Source organism: Pinus tabuliformis, chromosome 6 (genome assembly GCF_031772625.1).
Source record: "Pinus tabuliformis cultivar Carrire ecotype Pingquan chromosome 6, CPIR1, whole genome shotgun sequence".
NCBI lineage: Eukaryota > Viridiplantae > Streptophyta > Pinopsida > Pinales > Pinaceae > Pinus > Pinus tabuliformis.
In genome coordinates, this window is record NC_142292.1 from 1,732,405,203 (window position 1) to 1,732,426,685 (window position 21,483).

The following is a 21,483-nucleotide window of genomic DNA, read 5'->3' on the forward strand; positions in this document are numbered from 1 at the left end:
TAGGGCTCTCACCGGGTGGTATCCCTTACATATGAAGGAGGTCACTTTTAACCATCAACAAGTCCATAGACATCCATTAGGAGACTTTTGAGGTCTAAAATGGACCTCCTAATGAAATTATAAAATAATAGTGGAAATAATAAAATAATATTAGATTACATCATCCAATTTTAGAGGGAAAAAATAAAAAACTACTTTTTCAACTTATCTCCCTATGGATTTACTCATATTTTGAGCAAGAACACTCGTTGGATGCATATTTGATTCTTCATCCAAGGAGTACCCATGTTGCATACTTTCTATGGACCCTCCTACATGAAAATTGGGAAATACATGAAAAGTGTGATTGCAATCACGTTTTTTCACGTATTTCTCATTTTTCATGTAGCAGGGTCCATCGAAAGTATGCAATATGGGTTCTCCTTGGATGAGGAATTACATTTTTCATCCAACGAGTACTTCCACTCGAAATTTGAGTAAAACCTTAGGGAGATAAGTTGAAAAAGTAGTTTTATTATTTTATTATTTTTTAATCTTTTTTCTTTTTAACCCCAAAAATGGTGAATCATCCCCCATGGTTGACATTATCATCTTGAATCCTACTAGTTCTTATAAAGTTTATTTTGGTTATACATTTTTCTTAGGAGGCCCATTTTAGACCTCAAAAGTTCTCTAATGAAAGTGGATCCTTTCAAGAGTTTCATGTGCTTTGTTATCTCGATTTTAGAAAGTGGATTTTGTGTACTTCCCTGAGGTATACCCTTTGCATGTATCTTTCTACTCTAGTGCTCCTTTTGGGAGGCTTGTGGTTATCTGCTACGTGATATTCAAAGCGCCATTATGCAAATGGCCAAGTCTTTTATGCCAAAGTTCACCAACATCACAATGCTTCACCTTCTTTGCCTTTGTGCTCAATGCAGCACAATCCTCCACATGTAGCTTGTAGATGTTATTCACACGAACCTTGATCAGCTTCACCTATGCCACGAATATGTGTCTAAGGAATGTATTTCTTTTGATGAAGATCACATCATAACCACGGCCTTTTAAAATTGCAACAGAGACAAGATTCTTCTTTAGACCTAAAACAAACATCACATCCTTGAGTCTGAGAGGGGAGCCAGACTCCCTTTGAAAGGTGATAGTACCAATCCTAGTTGCTTTATAACTTCCATCATTTCCCATCTCAATGTGCATTTGGAGATCTTTCTCCTCCAAACCACTGAAAAAATCTCTATTCCCCATCATATGGAACGAGGCACCACTGTCTAGGTACCATACAATTCCCATCACTATGCTGGCCATGCATGCAATGAGAATAAATTTAGGTTCGAACTGTGAAGCCAAAGCTTCACCTGCTACTCCTCCTAAGGTATTCTTGCTTGTCTTCTTGTGTGGACACTTCATAGCATAGTGCCCTAATTCATGATAGCGAAATCACTTGGTTATGGATAAGTCTTTCTTCTTACCCCCTTGGATTGGGATTTCTTCCCTTTCCATTTCTTCGATTTCCCATCTAAGCCACAATTTTCTTCATCCTCTCCCTTGGATGAAGTTTTGTCTCTGGTATTTCACCTTATTTCCTCCTGTAACAAATCGAACCATAGGCTCACGGGGCTTTGGATTGACGGTGAATGGGTGCGCTGTTAAGGCACTCCTTGCGATAGGTCACCGGTTCAAATCCCCCGTGGGTACTTAGGTTAGTCTAATAGATAAAAAAAAAAAAAAAAAAAAAAAAAACAAACAAACAAACAAACAAAAAAAACAAACAAACAAATCGAACCATAGGCGTTCCCAATTTGGTAGTTTCCACCTCCCATTCACCGAATCTTCGTAGTTGTGCCAACTATTGGGAAGGCCTATAAGGGCTAGGCTTGCCAAATCATCCCCTGATACAGTAACACCAACTTGACCAAGTTAAAAAAAAATTGTGCAGTGAAATTTCTCAAGTACGATGGAATGGTCTTGTTCTTCTACATCTTGATATTTTGAAGTTTATTCTTGAGCACCAGCTTCCTGTGGTCATTACTATTCTAGAATAGATATTTCAATGCTTGCCACCTTGCATACATAGTCTTTATCCCATGGATATTTGAGACAATATGGTCTCGTTCTCCCTCCAATATGATTCTCCTTACCTTGGTTCGAAACTTCTTCCATTCTGTTAGATCCTGAGCATAAGATGTTGTTGCTTTCAGGATATCATTATCAATGAATTCCTTCAATCCATTATCTTCTAGCATTGCCTCCATGCGGTCCTTCCAAGAAACATAATTTTAGCTTCCCTCAAGGGCATACTCGAGCCTTATTCCATAGAAATCCATCCTACTAGCTCTAAGGCATTGATCATGCAAATCTGCTTCTCCTGCAATGAAAAATTTGAAATCTCTGCTCTATAGTGAACCTGACTCTGATACCATGTTGAAATTAATGTGTAGATTCAAATTTCTCATGAAATTTACTAAATCACAAGACTTGAAGCTACTCAACTAATATACGGAAATAAATTCACCATATAGAACACAAATCATAGACATGAAAAAGGAAACATCACACATGCACAAATATTTATCTAGGAGAAAGAAACTGTTAAAAACTCCTTCCTATGTATATTGCATTAATAAGAGAATAGAGAAGAAATATATATGCTTTCTCAAGCTTGAGCACACCCTACAAGTGTATAGTCTATCCCTCTGCCTGACTAACTGACTCTGGCCAACACTTAGCCAATTTTCAAGCCCTCCAAGCTCCTATTTCCTTGCATTGTTCCTCTAGGAAATTAGCCCCTATTATTTAGGAATTTACCACTATTGAATTGCGTAATTCCTTTAGGTCCTTCCTTTGACTGTAAGCACCACCTGTACACACATGAATATGCTACAAATGATAGTACACTACCTTGGAATCTCCATCTCAACTGGGTAACTCGAATTCTTTGCATACAATATTTATTTTGGGTTGATTGATTAGTTAACTGGTTGATCACTGAGTTTTGTTGAAGTTCCATTTCCACAACTTAACCACCACTATTTCTTCTGATCGTTAGAAATAGTTTAACCGACAATAATTAAAATTAAATGAAATAGATTTCTACAAATTAGCAATCAATCTCATTGAACCGAACTAAAGCTTCCCCAACTCGAATTAAATGAGTTAACTGAATGACAGGTGCCATGTCATGTTGGGTCCCTATAATACTAGTGATTACCCCATTACTATTGTAGTTATACCCCTTATTTATATTGTTGTGCCCCTATTACCCCCATGTTGTTATTTATGTGCCCCATAGAATCCCTCTATTGTTATTTTTGTGGCTTTATATTATTATTGTTAGGTCGGCTGGATTATATTGTGACTCCTTAGACTCCTATATATAGAAAGGAGGTTTTGTCAATTGTATCCTCCAAGAATTGTTAATTTATGTAATGTAAAGGAGATTGCCCCCTCGAAGAGGCTGAATTCTAAGGCGTTGATCTATCTTTTCTATCTTTTCTTGAGCTGGTTTCATAACATTTGGTATCAGAGCTTTGGATTCTAGGGTTTCGCTGCTCCAAACAGGTCATCATGGAATTTTCACTATAAATTTTTTCTGTGACGTTTCAAAAGTCGCAAAAAAAAACCATTTGAGAAGAAATCGCACTGAACCTTGGGTCTTAATTTCAAAACTTTTCGCGCGATATTTGTGGAGATATGATCTGAGGAAGTTGGTCTTTTTGCAGACTCCTGAATTACATTCAAAACAGGTGACCTGGGGAAAATCGTCATAACTTTCTCTCTGGGGATTGGATTGAAATTTCGTAAGAAGGTAAAGAAATAGGACGGACTGTAGTTTCTTGTAGGTGTGTTTTAGATCCAAAGGTTGAAACAGTGACTCGTGGCACGTCGTACAAGTTCGCTCTACTGAACTAGTCTAAAAGCAAGTCACTGTGGGAGATTTCACATAACTCTTCCTTGGAGAATCCAATTTGGGTCAGACTTGTGGCATTGGAAAGAGGACACAGAAGTCTACTACAGGTTACAACTTCAAAACTCGATGATCTAAAATTACAGAGATACATCAGATTCAATATCAGGCTTCTATAAAGTGAAAAAAGGTGTGTAGTTTTTTTTAAATTTTTGTGTAAGCTTGGTTTAACGGAATTCAAAGGGCATAGTAAAGCATTATTATCGGTAACTGATGCCTCGAGGAAAGAAAATGAAAACACCTAGTAAGGAACCTGAAATCTCTAGCATGACTCATGAAGAAGAGGAATAAATGCTACATGATATATCAAAATTACAAGAACAAGTGCAACAAATGTCACGCTCACAAAAGCTAACAGAAGCTAAGATAAATGACGTGGAATCTAAGATAAATGGCGTGGAATCTAAGATAAAGGGCATGGAAGCTAGGATGGATGATTCGAAGACATATTTGAAGAGAGACATGGCAGATTTGAAGACAGACATGGCAGGTTTGAAAACAGACATGGCAGATTTGAAGACAGATTTGACAAATTTTCTACAAGAAATACTTACTAATGGTGAAAAGGTTGTAAAGTAAACTCATGATGTGAACAAAAGTAATGTTAATCATTATTCCATAGACTTTAATGTTGGATCGAAGACCCACCATATTCCAAAAATCGATATGAGGAAGTTTGATGGCAAGGATCCCGCCACATGGATATTACAGATGGAGCAGTTCTTCGATCTCAATAATGTGCAAAACACACAAAAGGTACGTATGGAAACTGTATATTTGGAACCAAATCAGTTTGTATGGTATCAATGGCTTTGCTCTCGTAAACTTATCACTTGGGCAATTTTTATGGAAGAATTGATAGCACATTATGAAGATACAAAAAGCAACACTTTTTTTAGCCAATTGATAAGTCTCAAACAAAAGGGTTCAGTAATGGAGCACATTGAGGAGTTCCAAAAATTGAACATAAGGGTAAAAGATATTCCAGAGGAGCATAGGATTGATGTGTTCATAGGGTCTTTAAAGGATAATATCCAACATGATGTTCGCCTTTGGGAACCTGATTCATTAGAGAAGGCATTCAGGTTAGCAAGAAAAATGGAAAGCAAAATTATGGAAACCAGGAAGCATACCACTCACAACTATAAAGACGGAAGTGTTGTTTCCCCTAGTCTTCCACAACCTATAAGGTTGACACCACAACAATTGGAAGAAAAAAGAGCAAAAGGGCTTTGTTACAGTTGTGATAGCAAATACACTAAAGGTCATAAGTGTGCTGAGAAGAAATTATTCTACATAGATTGTGAAGAGGAAGAAGAAAAGGAGCAAGAAAGGTCAAAAGAAGAAGATATACTCTAGGAACAAAGCCTAGATGAAGAAAAAATAAATCCGACCATATCTTGTAATGCATTGGCGGGAATTACCACTCCTCAAACCATCAAGATAGAAGGACAATTCAAGAAGAAAAAGGTAATAGTGTTGATTGATTCAGGAATCACCCACAATTTTATTCATTGTAGGGTAGTAAAAGAATTGAATTGCTTCCTATATCCAGCACCAGAGTGTCAAGTGATGATTGCAAATGGAGGAACAATAAATTGCTCTGGAAGGTGCCATAATATCAAGCTATCCATGGGAGAATATGTATTGACTAGCCCAATGCTTTCCATTCCAATGGGAGGTGCTGATGTTGTACTAGGAGTCCAATGGCTACAATCCTTGGGTACAATAGCTTTTAATTTTCAAGAGCTTTTCATCAAATTTTCTACGGAAGGAAAGGAAGTTAAATTAAGGGGTATTGTAGGGAAACCAGGAAAGATAATCAGCTCTAATGGTATGAAAAAGCTTCTAAAAAAGGAGTAAAGAGGTGTAATTGCACAATTATGTTCGCTAGATGTTTCCACATCGGAATCATCTATTTCTCTAAATCTCCAAAAGGTCCTGGACAATCATTCCAAGGTATTTGAGACACCCAAAGGTCTCCCACCTATGCATGATCATGATCATGCTATTCATCTGATTCCAGGAAGTGTTCCTCCAAACATCAGGCCATACAGATATCCCTATGTCCAAAAAAGTGAAATTGAACGTATGGTTGCAGAAATGCTAGAGGCTGGTATAATTCAACCAAGTCAAAGTTCTTTCTCTGCTCCAGTAGTATTGGTGCACAAGAAGGATGGATCATGGCGCATGTGTCCGGATTATAGGGAGCTCAACAAGCTCACTATTAAAGATAAGTTCCCCATTCCTATCCTTGATGAATTACTGGATGAATTGCATGGATCAATTTACTTCACCAAGTTGGATCTTCGTTCGGGATATCATCAAATCAGAATGAAGATTGAAGACATTCTGAAAATGGCATTTAGAACTCATGAGGGTCATTATGAATTTTTGGTCATGCCTTTTGGCCTTACTAATGCACCTTCAACATTTCAAGGTTTGATGAATTCAATTTTCAAACCATTCCTTAGAAAATTTGTGTTAGTATTTTTTGATGATATACTAATCTATAGCAAGTCTTGGAAGGATCATGTTGAACATGTTGACAGGGTGCTACAACTATTGGAGGATAAACAATTATATGCAAAAAGATCCAAATGTTTCTTTGGAGTCCAGGAGGTGGAATATTTGGGTCATATTTTATCTCATGAAGGAGTTAAGGTAGACCCTAGCAAAATTAAAGCCATTAAGGAATGGAAAATCCCCACATCCATAAAGCATCTGCGAGGATTTCTTGGGTTGACAGGGTATTATCGCAAGTTTGTTAAGAATTATGCGAGAATAGCAGCACCTCTAGCAACATTATTGAAGAAAGATGCATTTTCATGGACTCCGGAAGCAACAAAGGCCTTTGAACATCTTAAAGAGGCAATGTGCCAAGCACCGGTCTTAGCTACACCGGACTTCACAAAAACCTTTATTGTGGAATGTGATGCTTCAAGAAATGGAATTGGTGTTGTTCTAATGCAAGATGAAAGACCCATTGCTTTTGAAAGTCGTCCAATCAAGGGAAAGTTTTTAAGCAAAGCTATTTATGAGAAGGAAATGTTGGCAATACTCCATGCACTTAAGAAATGGTGACCCTACCTAATGGGAAGACACTTCAAGGTAAAAATGGATCATGATAGCCTTAAATACTTTTTAGAACAAAGATTATCCTCTGAAGAGCAACAAAAGTGGGTCACAAAGATGTTGGGTTATGAATTTGAAATCATCTACAAAAAAGGGAAGCAAAATGTGGTGGCAGATGCACTCTCAAGAAAGGATGAGGATGTGGAAGTATTGTTGTGTGCCATTTCTATTATCCAACCAAATTGGATAAACGAAGCAAGAGTGGAATGGAAGAATGATGAAGAAGTGTGGCCACTTATTCGAAAGGTACAACAAGATTCCAGTACGTCTGATACATTTAGCTGACAAAATGATTCATTATGGTACAAAGATCGCTTATACCTCTGTAAGAATTCCCAACTAAAACAAAAGATTCTTATGGAATTGCACACTTCTCCCTTAGGAGGGCACTCAGGATTTTTAAAAACTTACCACAGGGTTAAGAAGGAATTATTTTGGGATGGCCATAAATAAGATATTCAAAAGTTTGTGGCAGAATGTTTGGTTTGGCAACAAAATAAAGTTGAAACAATTAAGACACTGGGTCTATTACAACCTTTATCCATTCCAAGCAAACGTAGGGATTTTATCACAGGTTTACCCAAGTCTGAGGGAAAGAGTGTCATCATGGTGGTAGTTGACAGACTTACCAAGTATGCACACTTTTGTGCATTATCACATCCATTTAAAGCCAGTACATTTTCTATTGCATTTATGGAAACAATTCAAAAGCTACATGGAAACCCAAAGATTATTGTAAGTGACAGAGATCCCATTTTCACTGGAAATTTTTGAACAGAATTATTTTCTTGTCTTGGTACTCAGTTAGCTCATAGCTCATCTTATCATCCTCAATCTGATGGGCAAATTGAGATAGTAAACAAATGTTTGGAAGGATATCTTCGTTGCTTTGTATCTGATAAACAGACACAATGGGTCAAATGGTTGCCTCTGGCTGAATGGTGGTATAACACTTCCTTCCATACAGCAACAAAAATGACCCCATTTATGGCACTTTATGGGTATCAACCACCATCCATCACATCATATTTAAGAGAAAATTCTAAGGTTCAGGCAGTGGAACATCATATCGAACATCAACAACAAGTCCTCCAACTCTTAAAGGATAACCTCGTGTTGGCACAAAATAGAATGAAACAATAGGCATATCAACATCGCAGTGAAAGAAGTTTTGATATAGGTGATTGGGTATTCCTACGGCTACAACCATATAAGCAAATGTCCCTAAAGCAATCTAAGAAGGATAATAAATTATCACCAAAGTATTATGGTCCGTACAAGGTGTTGCAAAAGATTGGTACTATGGCATACAAATTGGAGCTTCCTGCAGCTTCTCGATTGCACCCAGTTTTCCATGTTTCATGTTTAAATAAGGTTATAGGCGACAAGCTCCCAGTTCAAACAATATTGCCAGAACTTGACAAGGAAGGAAAAATTAATGTCATTTGGTCTCATGGCCAAAGAGAATTAGATCTTTTCTTTGAGCATCTCAACAATCAATCCCATGCCATTAAGTTCACTAAGGAGCAGGAGGTTGATGGGTGCCTCCCATTCCTTGATATTCTTATTTCGAAGAATGGTGATGGTTCCATCGCCCACCAGGTTTTTCGGAAGAAAACTCATACTGAGCAGTATCTTCATGCCAGTTCTCACCATTTCCCGGCTCAAAAGATGGGTGTTCTCAATACCCTTGCTACTCGGGCCCTAAGGATCTCGGATAATAAAAGTTTTGAGAAAGAAAAATCCCATCTCCTTGATGTCTTTGTCGAGAATGGTTATAGTAGATACTTGGGTCAGAAGGCTTTCAGAAAAGCCGCCAAGAATTCTCTAGCAAAAAGGGAACCGAAGGAACGGATTCCAGGTGTCCATCTTCCTTACGTTCAAGGGACCACTGATAAGGTTGCAAGGATTCTCAGGATGCATAGTGTCCCCGTGACCTTTAGGCCCCTTAGCACCATTCGTTCGTCCCTCAGATCAGTTAAGGATCCTATTGACCCCAAAGATATGAAAGGGGTTTATATTATCCCCTGCTCCTGTGGGACCCCTTATATTGGTGAAACCGGTCGCTCCATTAATCAAAGGATTAGTGAGCACGCTGCTGACCTTAAGCATAGAAGAGCTAAGTCTTCCGCTCTAGCTGAACATGTAGAAAAAACTAATCATCATGTTTGCATTGAGGAAGCTAGTGTTATCGCTAGGGTTTCGCATTTTCACCATCGGAAATTTAGGGAAGCTATTGAGATTGAAAAGAGACCCAACAATCTCAATAGAGATGATGGTTGGAAAATCAGTAGGTGTTGGGTCCCAGCACTTTCTTCTTGATCGTTTTTCTTGTCTCTTAATACTATTATTATTATTATTTATTAGTCCTTAATATTATTTATTAAACAGTTACTATTAAATAATTGCAAATAAGAAACTATTAAATTACTTTATTTATTAAACAGTACTATTACAGACAATATACTATTACTAAATACTATTACTTTATACTATTATTTAGTCATCGTTTTCTTTTCTCTTATTCATTTTATTTATACTTTTATTAATTTAGTTATTTATTTATTTTAATCTATTATTATTACTAGTACTATTATTAATTTGGTTAATAACTTAATTATTAATTATTATATTTTAATTAATATTTATTTTTACTATTATGTAGTACTCGTTTTATTTTATTTATTTTATTTTAATTATTATTTTTATAACTTAATTCTATTATTAGTATTATTAATAACTTATTTCTTTTGTTATTTTGGTTATTACTTTATTTACTTATTATTATTTCCAACATTCTTGTTTCTATTAATATCAAATAATATTATTTATTGATAATATCAATTTTTAATTTTTACCAATAATATTATTTATTTATTTATTTATTTTAATCTATTATTATTACTAGTACTATTATTATTTATTTAGTTAATAACTTAGTTATTAATTATTATATTTTTATTTATTTATATATATACTAAATACTATGATGTAGTAATCGTTTTATTTTATTTATTTATTTTAATTATTATTTTTATAACTTTATTCTATTATTAATTACTTATTTCTTTTATTATTTTAGTTATTACTTTTATTTATTTATTATTTTTCCAACATTCTTTCATCTGAATAACCCCTTTTATTATAAGGAAAGGTCCATTATTTTTTACTAATAGCAATTTTTCTTACATTTGATTTTATTTAATTTTATTTGTTTATTTATCCCTTACATAACCTCTTACCGCTTTAATTATTTTATTTTATTTTCTAATCCTCATTTCCTCTTTTTATTTTTATTTAATTTATTTATTCTATGGTTCTAATTTATTTATTTATTAATTCTAACGAATTTGCCCATTAATTTGTTTACTTATTTTATAGGTTCCCTTACAATTTGTTATTTTTGATTTTATTTATATTTATTTATTTATGTAGTTTTTACCTATTATAACTGAATTTGACCTTGCTCCTATGATACCATTTATAATTTATTATTTTGATTTTATTTATATATTTTATATATTTATTTATTTAGTTTTTACCTATTATAACTAATTTTGACCTTGCTCCTTAAGTCAACTTTTTGCCCAGGTAACCGTTGGTGTCTCTGCTCTAGCTATTTAAACAGGCTAAGCTGGATCTGTTTTTCAACTTGTCCTGACGATGAACCACACTGGTTGGTTCGAAACGCGTCGACAAATGATTTCTCATGTGATTTTCGCCGAAAAATCTATCATAAACTTGTTATGGATCACAGAAGCCTCAACTCTACAAAGGAAAAATTATATTGGAATCAGAAGCAGTCACAGAAACAAGAACTCGACAGCTACGAAATCGATCAATTTCAGAGTATCTTATCAAGTGGAAGAACTTTTCCGCTGAAGATTCCACATGGGAGGATGAGAATTTTATGCAGAAGTATCCAAAACTACTCAAGCGTTGAGGAAAACACTTTTTTGAAGGAGAGGGGCATGCTGGGTCCCTATAATACTAGTGATTACCCCATTACTATTGTAGTTATACCCCTTATTTATATTGTTGTGCCCCTATTACCCCCATGTTGTTATTTATGTGCCCCATAGAATCCATCTATTGTTATTTTTGTGGCTTTATATTATTATTGTTAGGTCGGCTGGATTATATTGTGACTCCTTAGACTCCTATATATAGAAAGGAGGTTTTGTCAATTGTATCGTCCAAGAATTGTTCATTTATGTAATGTAAAGGAGGTTTCCCCCTCAAAGAGGCTGAATTCTAAGGCGTTGATCTATCTTTTCTATCTTTTCTTGAGCTGGTTTCATAACATGTCACCTTAGTTAACTACCTCCAAGATTTCTGTTGATAGAATTTCGAATTTTCTCTAGTTTGACCAAGATAAAGTCAAACTAAGATTTTCTTGCTGCATTTTCAACAGATGCATCGACTACCCTTGAAGGATAATTGTCTGACTATTGTAGCAAAGAAAAAGAGGTATGTTCTTTCGTTGCTTATTTTGAAGATATTCATAGACATGACTTGAAGGAAAACCCAATTCCCTCACTCGAAGGAAGTGGACTATGGATTTTCTTAAGCTATGATGATTTTATTCCATATAATGATCAATATGATATTATTGTTAATTTTCTTGAGCCATATTTAGATATTCCCATTTTCATCCCTGAATTGTATTCAAGTCACATGAACTTTGAATAATATGAGCCAAATTTTTATTAATCTTTTTGACTTTAATTTTTGTGACAAACTACCAGGTTGTCGAATTCTTGTCCTCTAGCCATCTATCCCTTCCCACCACTGGTAGTATGTCCCTAGGGACATCAATGAGATTTGTATGCTTGAGATAACTATTGGGAGAAAGTTCCTAAAATTGATCATATTGATTACTCGATGAATTGAAGAAGTTTGAGGTTGAATAATTTCTACTATTATTTGGCCATGAAGATCCTATTCTTGTGCTTGTAATTCAATCTCAATAGTGGGTTGATATGGTTTATCTTTCACCATCGAGTAGCGTTTATACTTAAACAATCTTGGTTTCCCACATGGCCGAAAATATGCAATCATATCTTTGAAGAAATCATCATTATCTATGTCATAAATGGGATTCCCATCAAAGTAAAAAGAAATTATGTGCCACTTTTGTATTTCAATATTGAGAATTACACCAATGTCTTCAATTTGTTTGTTTTCATGTTCTTCATCAAGTAAGGGTTTCTTCATGAGAGCCTCTTTTTAAAAGTCACTAAAAGATTTGTGTTAAGATTCAAATGCTTGGAAAGTAGTGTATCATATCAAGCCCTTGATTTCATGTCAAGGAGAAAAGGAAGATACTTGAAAGTTATTGTCTTTAAGTTTCTCATCATTGACTTGTTGCTCTAATGTTTCTTCATTTTTTAGTGGGAAGCATGAGAAGACTCTTCATCATTTTCCTCTTCTTGCGATAATGTGACATAATACCTAGAGGCGTATGAAATTTCTCATACCCCACCTAGCTTTAAGTTTCAACAAGTTTTCATCAGTTTAATGCCCAGTCCCATATATTTTGTATTACCCACCAAAAGTGGGTTACCCCATAGGATAGTTTTGCTCCTAGATATCTCTTCAGCTGGCAACGAGTAGCCACCAATCTAGGTGATTCATTGTGCCATTTGATATTTTCTCCTTGCAGCATTCATACATCCCCTCGCCCATCTGTCAATAGCATATGTTAGAGGGTGGGAAATCCAACCCAAAAGGTTGGTTTCTTTATTGTGCAATTGGGTGCTTATGCTTGTTTTTCTTGCGCATTTTGGGCATGGAATATTGGGTGACTTGGAATAAGGAAGGGATTCGATCATGGTTTCATTACCTCTCCTTAAATGGGGGGCTAATCCTCAATCCTAGTCTTATGGGATCTCCCCTATTTTGCTATGGATTTAGGAAGGACACTACTTTGGAAACCTCAATTTTGGTAGCATGGTCCTATTTTTTCATTCCATATTTTTCACTCCCCTCTGCAAATACAAGCCCTATTTCATCATTTTCCCTCTTTGGGTCAACAAGGCCCTATCACTTCCCTTTCCTTTGTCCACATATGTGGGTTGGGCCTGGAATTGTTACCCTGGAGGTTGATACAACTAAAAGAAAGTTAAAATCATATCATGGCCACAAGCAAGAAACAAAAGACAAATAATATTATAAAATGCAAAAGATGGTTCGGACATTTAATATAACATGTGGGAAAAATCCAAACATGAGCTCTACCCTTTATCATGGACACCACCCTGGTTACTAAGGCCCCATGAGTGCCCCCACATCATTAAGGTACCCATGCACATCCCAACCCCTGGTGGGCGATGAACTACCCAACCTTAAGGGGGTAATAGCTACTTGATATCATTCACAACATGCTCTAATTTCTCAGAGCCCCAAGTAGTAATACAAAGAAAAGTACAAAATACAAAAGGAAAATAAAGAGGGGTGGAAAAATAAAGCTCGAGGTAGCTCATGTATCCATGATTTCTCCCTCCTACATCTATATACCCAATATGCAAACTTACCTCATTATAGTTATCCTTGTACCAATGACATTTGGTCTTGAGACCCCAATGACCCCATCCATTTCATTATCATTCGTATGCCACCTATCACTTGAACGATGTACCAGGGACTTGTCTTTCCCCTTAAGGGATGGGAACACCTAATAGGGTCATTTATTAACCACTCCTACCTAGGGAGGTAACATTACTTCGAGATCAAAGCCCCAAATTTAGAAGGGAAGACCATATGAAGTCTCAATGTGCCCATGATTAACAAGCTTGGTTATTTTAGATGCACTAATGAATTATTGTACCTGATGGTGAGGATGCAACACTAGACATTATATGTAATTGGCAGGTGGTTTTATCGTGGGATGGGAAACTTAATTGGGGTCCAAGTCCACCATAGTATCATGTTGACACCCCCGAGTGAAGCATTGAGAGCCATGAGACTCCCATCATGAGAATAGCATCATTTCGCGCCATGGGAACCTTCAACACCCTTAGCATTCTTCTCATTGCCCCACATTATTCACGAGATGATGCACTTGGACTAGTGTGCCCCAAATAGCTTAGCATTTACCACGTGGTGTGGCAGCTTATCCAAGGCTCAGAGGAGGATTTTCTTGCCCCTTGAGACATGGGAGGGTGAGAAACATCGTCAAAGCCCTTAGTATTGGAGCATTACAGACTATTATATCATCAGGAGAGCCATGAGACCATTTTTTGTGCCCCAAACACACATTCGGGCCCCACATGATGATTTAATTAGAGAGTTAGGGGCCATCCTCTACTATAAGATTTATGGAGCCCTCTCACACATTTTGGCACAAAGAGGACTCAACATTGTTTTCCAACAACCCTACATGAACATGATGTCATCATTTTGGATTGAATTTGGAAGGCTAATTGATATTTAGTAAAGCTACTTGGTTGACTTGTGACCAAGGGATGTAACTTTCCCATCTTTATAATGTTGACGGGCTTGTAGGCATAATTCGACCTACTAGGACACATATAAATAAAACATCTTTTCATTTGGATTGAATCATCATCATCACTTGGGAATTTTGGCTTCTTTGGAAAATTCACACTTGTTCTTAGATTGGCTATTGGAGTATCTTGGATGCATTTCAATATTTGGCATTGATTTTTAATCTTCTTTTGGAGCTATCTCTTAATCGTGGATGGATATATCACATGTCATCTTGTGAGTTCTTTTTGTTGAATTTTTTCTCTTGAAATATGTCTAATGTATGGAATCACTACAACTAGATTAACGCTATATTGTGCCCTAATTTTGTGAAGATAAATTTTGAAAGCTATTTGGTTGATGATTGCATATGTTATTTAATGTATGTCATGTGATGAATGTTCCTAGTGGTGAAATATTGTTTTTCTCCATAAAACTATATAACTCCTGGGTGGGTAATTGTTAAGGTTTGGTACCCAGGGCATAAATTGTTGACCCCCTTAAATATAATTTTGGCTAATATAAAGTGTCTAGGACTCCATATGCCCAAAGTACAAGGCACTAGTCCAAGCCTTTGGTGATCAAACTCAATTTCTCTCCATAAATTTCCTCTCCAAAATTTCAGTCCCCTAAAGCAGGATGGTTAGGCTTGGACATAGAGTGAATTGCGTTAGAGAGTGATTTGGTAGATTCCAAGATCTTAGAAACCAAGACTAGGGTCTTATCTACAAAATCAAAAAGTTTATTAAGAATCCAATTTCTTTCATCAATAAAATATCTTTCCCTAGGTGTGCCCTAAGAGTAAAACCCTAACTTGTATGACCTTAACTTGGGGACTTCTTTGAGGGTTGTATGAGCGTGTAATACTTGGTGAAGTAAATCATAAGAATCCCTTTTTCCTCCTTGCCTTGATATCAGGAGTACCTTTGTCCACAATAATTCAATAAACCCTAATTCTCATGCAAGTCTTTTATAGAGCTCTTAGAGGGAGTGAAGAACCTTAATAAGTGTCATATCATCACATAAAGCTTCCCTTGAGAGGTCCTACCATATCACCTAGCACCATAAACCCTGGAATATCTATCAAAGGTGATTATCTAACGTAGTGGAGCTCCTCCCATCGCTAAAATTCTGTAAAGAGTAGGGGACCTTGGTTGTGGTGATAGTGGGCCATTGTCCCATTGCTAGCACTTAGTCCAACTCTTTGTCTTATAGGGTTCCCTTCTACAAGGCCTGCTATATTTTTTGGTAACACTACTCATAAAGAATCTATAAAATGAAATTGTAAGTTAAAAAAATTTGAATATTTTTATGAAAACGAAGCGGAAACAAATAAACACGCCTTAAAATGACACATTGTTTTTGGGAAATGCTCCTAGAAAAACCCTGAAGGGAAAACCAATAAAGAGATTGAGATATAATTATTTCCTGAACCCACAAAAAAATAACTTATACAACAAACTATTTTCAGAAATAAATACACCAAATTTTCTCGAAACCCATGTGGAGAAAAACCCTTGAAAATAGTGCCAAAATACTTCTTGTTTCTTGTGCCATATTTCCTCAATTTCTGTTGTATGATTTCCTCAAAACATGTATTGTAAAACTTGCAATAAATGACAAAAAATTGCCTTGATTTTTGTGCATTGTATGAATTGCAATAAATGATATAAATCAACCTCTATTTTTGTGCATTGTACGACCAACTATACAAATTGTATTCCTCCATAAACTTGTTACTCGATTTGTGCAGTCTTGGAAAATATGCAAACCCTTGCTGCCTTCTCTCTCTTTTTCCTTTGCTCTCTATATTTCTCTCTCTACTCATTAAATGGCCATAATGAATGGTTTTTCCTAAAAAATTTCCCTTTTGTAATTTGTTATAATGATATTTACCTAACCCTAAGATTTCATCTTAGTGAAGATGATTAATGCTTCTGTTATAATTTCTCATTGACACAACTGAGGGTGGATTAAGTAATTTTATCATTGATTTTATAAAAAAGTCAATTTAACTTTAAATATTAGCGGCTCTCTGGACAGAGCTCCAGGAGTTACAGTCTCGCACTCCACAGGCTGGCATATTGTCCACCAGCCTCACGATCGGCACTTCAACTGCCACGGAGATGTTGTGCACAAGGGTGACCAACACGATACTGCTACCAGATGGGGAACTTACTATATAAATTTAGGCCGACAAGCCCACAGTCAGTAGCTTGAAAGGGGTGGGATTGAATATGGTCATGCTCCCTTGGGAGACGCTCCACTTCTTATAGGATGGAGTCACCGCGGAACTTAGGGCTAGGGAGAGTCACGCTCTGCAAGTGATAAGCGAACAACGCATCAATATCGAGAATTTGGGCCTGCATCGCAACGACGCAGTGAAATAGAATAAGCAAATCATGAAGGTAGTGGAGGAAGCCCGCCAAATGGTCTCCGAGTTGGACATTCAGGCAGGATAATCGGTTGAGGTTCACATCCGCAAGTTGGCCACAGGGATGCACGATGCTCAAACAGAGATGGCCAGGATTCAATGAACTTGTAGATCGCAGAATTTCAGTTGAGGGCTCAGCCTTCAACTTCTCTGAATGTTAAGGAACATCATGCCACCATTGTTACAACATCAATAGCAGCGGTCGACAATGCGGTAGTAGACTGCACGTGACTTTTTGAACAGTCATTCAAGGTCCTGACCACCCTCTAGGAGGACCCAAATGTAGAGCGCCTAGAGACAAAGGCGCACAAGCTACAAAAAATATATGACGAGGTCAAATGGATTGTGCAGATAGTCACCCTTACACATAGGCTTGCATGGATGCAGGAGGGAAAGGTGCTTAAGGAACAGGTGGATGTCGCTCGGCACAAAGAAACGGTCCTAAAAGCACACCTACAGCCATGGATAGATGAGGCATATACGATCACAACTTCCATTAAAGGAAATCTCGTGACACTGCAAGCAACTCATAAGAATATTCAAGGTGGTAGTTCAGCGGCAGTCACCGAACAGAGAGTGGAAGAAGTCCAGTAGGCGGCCGCTCAGTGCACTGCAGAGGTTGCGGTCATCCAAACGGAGCTGGGAGGTCTTCGCGCCTGCAAAGTGACTTGAGGGCAAGTCACGATGTTTGTGTTGGGGGCCTGTTGGGTGCAGATCCCCCAAGGGTATTTTTGGGGCTAAAAGCCCATATTTTGGTCAAATTTTGTAATCCAAGTGTAAAGACTCCGCATTTTGTGGTCACGGAGCATGTAGGTGTTAAAAATTCATAGGCTTGTCTGCCCTTATTTTGGAAATGTAATGTCAGTTGTAAAAGATCTACCCATGGTCTGTGGACCATGGAAATGTATAAAAGGAGCTAAGCTCTAAGTACTTAGAGAAGAATACGAGGGAGAGAATCATAGCCTTAGAACAAGAAGTCTAAGTCTCGAGTTGTAGCATAGGAAGAGGCTCTACAGCTGAGTGTACAGATGCCTAGGGTAGAAGTCCGCAGCTGAGTGCGCGCGGTGGGTCGAGTTTGTAGTCATCCAGAATTATCAATAAAGAGAAGTATTCTATAATTTTTGCGTCTTTATTTCCTGTTTATGCATCTTGTTATGTTGGGTATGAATTTCACTTATAGCACTTATATGATGCGCGAATGTATGTAAATGTGTTGGTTAAGTGAATGCAAGTAAGAACATATTTTTATGCGAAGCTAACTAAGATCGGTTAATAAGATAAGTAAGACACTTAGCCTAGTTTGGGAGATATTGCAACTCGTTTCCCTAGCAACACGAAAATCCCTGAGCCAGAGATTAGGGTTGTGCGATAACCAATTGTACCCTTTCGCGAAGGTACTGAAGGGTTGAACAGAGGGCTAAGCAACCTGTGTGAATGTAGGTATAGCTGGAATAAACCGACATCACAACCATCTCAAGGGTGTGGAAACTTGGTCCCATCATCCCCCCATAGTACTTCAGGTGAGACTTCAGTCCGCGCTCCGCGGGCTGATGCCGAAAGGCCCAGTAGTGTAGGGATTTGTTTGGCTAACTAATGTTGAACCTGGGTCAGGCTCCCTGAATCCAACACCTTTACATGCTACCTTAGGAGAAACAACTGATGCATGCAATTCTGTTTTGCTCGGTCCTAGAGGGAACCAGTCAACTCAGCTACACATGCAAGAGGTTGCTCAACTACAGGGAGAAAATGTGAATTGCTGGTTGGGAGCTGGGCTAGCTGCCCAGGAGATTTGTGTATTTTCTAGGTAGAGTAGCTGACTGCTGCCCAAATTTGCACAAATTCTAGGTTGAGTAGCCATGCTGGGGAAAATTGCACAATTTTCACTGAGTGTTGACTGCCAGAATTGCGCAATTTTGGAGCCCGGCAGGCTACCATTCAGGATTGTGTAATTTCTGGAGGGAAGGCTAGTTTCCTTCTAGAATTGAGAAATTTATTGGGGGAGCTTCTCAACCTACAGCTGGACCAAGTCCGGGTGATCAGCTTATGAGGGAAATGCATCGAGCTTTGATGGGCAGGCTGCCTTTCTGCAAGAAAAACACTGAAGCTTGTGTACTTGACGAAGCAAGACAAAGTGCTATGAAAAGTTGGTAGGGAGGCTCCAAAACAAAGCTAAGGAAAATCTTTGGAGGATGGTTGTAGTCGCTACAACACCTTGATACACTGGCAGGAAAGCAATACTTTTCCTTTCTTGATGGATTCAGTGGCTATAATCAGATCCAAGTCTTGCCATGACAAGCCTTGTGGGGGACACTTCGTAGATAGCAGGACTAGGCGTAAGGTACTACAGATTAGCTATTACTGGCCCACCATTTTTAAAGATGCTAAGAAATATTTCTAGGCTTGTGATCGCTGCCAAAGGATGGGTCGTCCTGGTCAATCTGACGAAATGCTACTGCAGCCCCAATTGGTAATAGAACCTTTCAAATGATGGGCATTGGATTTTGTTGGCCCATTTCATCCGCCATCAAACCAAAATGCCTACATACTGGTTGCTACAGGCTATGTAACAAAGTGGGTAGGAACAATAGCTTTGCCAAGAGCTATGGAAAAAGTCGTAATTATTTTCCTTTTTGAGTTATTTATGCGGTACGGTTTACCTAGGGAAGTGATAATAAATGGAGGGGGGGAATTTGTAGGACATAAGATTACAACCACTCTATGGAACCATCACATCACACATAGGGTCACTTCCCTGTATCACTCGCAAGAGAACAGACAGGTTGAAAGCACTAATAAGGTCATCGAAGCAATTTTGACCAAGACAGTTTTGACATATCGGCAGGACTGGGCTGCTAGACTGCCAGGGGCCTTGTGGTCTTATCGCGCAACTTGGCTAAACACTACTAGATATTCTCCGTACAAACTTCTATTTGACAAAGAACCCATCTTTCCTATTGAATTTGAAATAGAGGCTCTCAGAAAAACCTAGGAAGTGGAACTGGATCTCTTGTAAATACGGGAATTTCTCTTGTTTTTTTTTGTTTAATAATTTTTGTTCAATCAATTGAACCACTGTTGTTCAGTCAATTGAACAGTTATTATTTGGTAGAACGAATAGCTCCGATTTTTTTGGTGTGTCAATAATTGATGTCCAGTCAATTCAACAGTTATTGTTCAGTCAATTGAACAACAGTTGTTCAGTAGAACGGACAACCCAGATTTATTTTTGGCATATTTATAATTTTTGTTCAATCAATTGAACAATTGTTGTTCATTCAATTGAACAGATGATGTTCGATAGAATGAACAGCTGTGATTTCTTGCCAAAGTAGAGGAATCAGATGATTTCTCTAGAGGAGAATTTTCTTGTTTCTTTTTATTTTTCCCCTTTTTCTTGCCTGCTAGTTTCTTTGGATTTTTACCTTTTTCAGATGAGCCAACATTAATCTCGGAGGCAAGAGTATTTTTTGATGCATTGGTAGTTTGATTGGAAACAACAAGAGTTTGACCAGATGGTATTCCTGCTCACTGTGTGCTTGAAGAATCAATCACACTGTCGCCGACATGAGAGTCCTTACTTGATTGTGGAGGAGGTGTAACAGTGAAAGTTGGTCGAGGTGCATTGGGAATTTTATCATAAAGCGTGTCGCCACTCATGAATATGATCTGATATATGGGTAGCAGTAGTCTATTTAAAGTTAGTTAGGAGTTCCGTTCCAGTCTCGTATCCTATAGGTAACTGGAAGTGGGTCAAAAAGGTAGTGGCTAAAGTGGTGAAATTATCAAAATAAGCTCTTGGTAATTCAATGTACCATTTAGCAGTTGGACCAGTAAGTGTTCTTTGGAAAAGATGAAGTTTGACTGAATCGTCATTTAAGGAGTTTGATGAACACCACAAATGAAAGGTCATAACATGATTTGATGGGTCTTCTCCAGGATTTCCGTTAAACTTTGGAATGTCATATGGTAACTTATGTGGAATTACCGGCCACCAAGGTGCATATAATATGGGATCATTAGTGAGCCGATTTAAATATGGTAATTCTAAAGTTGCTACAAATGGCAACTGTCAATTCAAGTCAGGTTGAACATACTTGAGATATGATGGAATTTCTTGGGCAACAAGTATTTGCATACTGACATAGGGCATCTACATTTGGTAACCTTGCTATGGTTGTTGAACAAAACCAGTATAAGGTGGTTGTTGATAACCAGGTTGAATGTGTGGTTGTCCATAACCTGCAAAGCCTTGTTGACCAGGACCTTGGTAAGCTTGAGATTGACAAAAACCAGCTTGAACTTGTGGAACAAGTCCAAACTGGGGTTGGAATTGCTGGTATTGAGGTTGTTGAAATTGAGGCTGCCACGGTTGTTGAATCAACTGTTGTTGTTTTTAGTACAACTATTGTAGATTTAACGGTTTCTATTGTCCAACAATGAAAAGTTGGCCAGGTTGTGAATA